Source organism: Nicotiana sylvestris, chromosome 10, assembly GCF_000393655.2.
Source record: "Nicotiana sylvestris chromosome 10, ASM39365v2, whole genome shotgun sequence".
NCBI lineage: Eukaryota > Viridiplantae > Streptophyta > Magnoliopsida > Solanales > Solanaceae > Nicotiana > Nicotiana sylvestris.
The window spans coordinates 114,175,385-114,178,253 of NC_091066.1; positions in this window are offsets into that span (position 1 = coordinate 114,175,385).

Below are 2,869 nucleotides of genomic sequence, written 5' to 3' on the forward strand. Positions count from 1 at the left end.
TAATATGCCTTCCACTTTTATTTAGCACCTTGTCAAGTACTGAACCCTCGTTGGGTGATTCCCTCTTCACAATGGATATCCTCTGTCAATTCAGAGAAAACTTCCTTGACTTTATCTTGTAACTTGAGATGCACTTGAACTCAAAGTTGCTCGCTTCAGATCATCCGGGATGCACTCACCCTTAACGAATTCTTGTCACCCTATTAACTTTTCAAATTATCTACCCCAGTATCACATGGTTTGGGCTTCAAATGATCTCGAAATGTCCAAATCTATACTTATATCCCTCAAATGTCCCTATCATCTTCAAAATTGCTTTATTACTTCATGACTAAACTAACTTTTAAGACCAGACTAGAATTATGCTTGCATGTCATGTCACTAGAGCCAACATGAAAAGAACTATAAAAGGAAAAGAGAACTAAACAAAAATGACTAGAAATAACAGAAAACAGAAAATTGCATTAGACAGACGGTGAAAGGGTTTGAACGACAAGACAAGCAAAATAAACTGGGGTACAACCCAGGAACAAAACTAGATAACACTAAATTAGTTAGTACGACTAAAGGAGCTAGGAAAATAAAAGGATAGAAGGGTTTGAGTCACAAGACAATATCCGGATTACAACCCTGAAATAACTTGGACAACAGAAATGACAACAAAATGAACCACCAAGACTCCTCCTCGACTAACCAAGAAAGGAACGTCTTTCCAATTACCAAGCTCAACATCTTAGCCACTGAGTTCCACATCAATATTAACAAGACCATTACCAATTTCCATATCATTAACTTCTCCAAGTGGCTCATTGACTCCTTTGACCAACCCTTCGTCATTGCAAACCATCCCAACAATCTGTGCATTGTCATGTACCTATAGAGGATTATGTGTGACACTTGGTGTATTACTGCCTTGGACCACAATTATTCCTTCTTGAACCATTCTTTCTATTTTCCTTTTCAAAGCACGACAATTTTCAATGCTATGCCCTTGGACATTAGAGTGGTACATGCACCATACCGTATGATCAAATCCTTTTGCATATGGGTCCGGCATATAGCCGAGGGGCGGCTCAATCAGGCCAGAGTGTTTCAACTTTCCAAATAGGCTTGTATAGGATTCTCCGATCAGCGTGAAACTATTTCTTTGCCTTTGTTTCCCTCCATGCCCCAGTTTTCTAGGATTGTTGGATGCTCGAAAATCCTGTGAAGGCGCACGAGAATTTTGGGATGCTGGTGCTCGCCCTAGGGAGTGTCCTAGTGGTTGGACAGATGGCCAGATGTTGTTCTAAAGATAATACTGGGGTGGATTATGTGGAGTTTGGGGATGTTCATGGGGTCGGTATTGAGGCTGAAAGCAGTTAGCAGGAATGGCCACTGGATCCTGTCGTTGGCGGGACTCAGCAACATATTTTCTATCAATGGGAGGACTATCCCGAGCAGCTTGTTCGTTCCATTTGAACAAAAATTCCCTAAAACTTTCCTTGGGTTTCTTTTCCATCTGAGATAGGGAGAAACGGTCTAGGACAATGTCTATATTTTACTAAAACTGTCGCACAAAATCTTGAGCCATGTCATCCCATGTATGCCACTTACCGACATCTTGACGAGTATGCCATTCCAAAGCTGCCCCAGTCAGGCTCTCACTGAAATACGCTATCAACAACTTATCTTTCCCGCCAACACTTCTCATTTCACTGCAATAACCCCTCAAATGGGCCACGGGATCTCTATGTCCGTCATACAAATCAAACTTCAGCAGCTTTAGACCAGCAGGCAGTTGGATGTCAGGAAACAAGCACAAGTCTTTGTAAGCCACGCTCATCTGGCTTCCTATCCCTTACATATTTCTTAAAGACTGCTCTAAGATTTTCACCTTCCTGGATATCTCATGTTGCTCCACTGTCTTAGCAGGCTTTTCAGCTTCACCGGGTGGCTCAAAATGAGGAGCGTGGGAGTAGGGATCCGAAACCTTGGAAGTTGGTTCTGGAGCATAGTGTTGGTCCTCAGGGACTTTGAGCACAGTCTCGTTAGAGGATCAAGGAAAAGTAGCTGGTAGAGGAGCTACAAAAGCATGAGTGACCAAAGGGGCGAGATATGAGGTGGTTTTGGCGGGTGGAGTGTGAAAAGGTTGTGGGGAGATATCCTAGACTTATGACAGTGGTGGAATGGTGACAAGGCTTTCAATGTAGTTAGTGGGAACTGATGGTGGAGGACCCCTAATCCAGGCTTGGTATATTTCGGCCATCTGTCGTTTCAACCTTAAAATCTCTTCTTTCAACTCAGATTTTGATTCAACAATTCCCTTAAATGCATCAACAACCCCTATGTCCAAATCTTTGCTAGCCATGACTACCTTGCTCTTTGACCTCGTGTTGTATGAATGAATTACTTAAAAACCACAAACCAACCACCCTTCTGCTCAATGAAGATAACAGAAGGAACAAAATGGGGTCATCCTGTTAGCATTAGGGCATTTAACAGCTAAAAATATCACATTGCGTGCAATGCACCTAGCAACAATTAATGGTTCTAGAATGACTTCGAGGGTCACAAGGTCACTTGGCATCATCCCAATTTTGTTCCCTTCAATCTTCTCTTTTCGTTTCTTTTCTAGCACTTGCTTGCTCATTTTCCTTCCTCTTTTTTTTCTTCTTCTAATTATCACTCTTTTCTTTCCTCTTATTTCTCACATGCCATGACTTCACTTTTTTTTCCTTTTCTCTTTTTTTTTTGTTTTTTTTCGATCGAACCCTATGTAGGTTGCCTATGTATCATGACGCCGTATGAATCAGACCAAGCATAGTTCTGGAAGATCGGGAATAAAGTAAACAAACTAACAATCTCATTTTCTGTCTTTTTTTTCTTT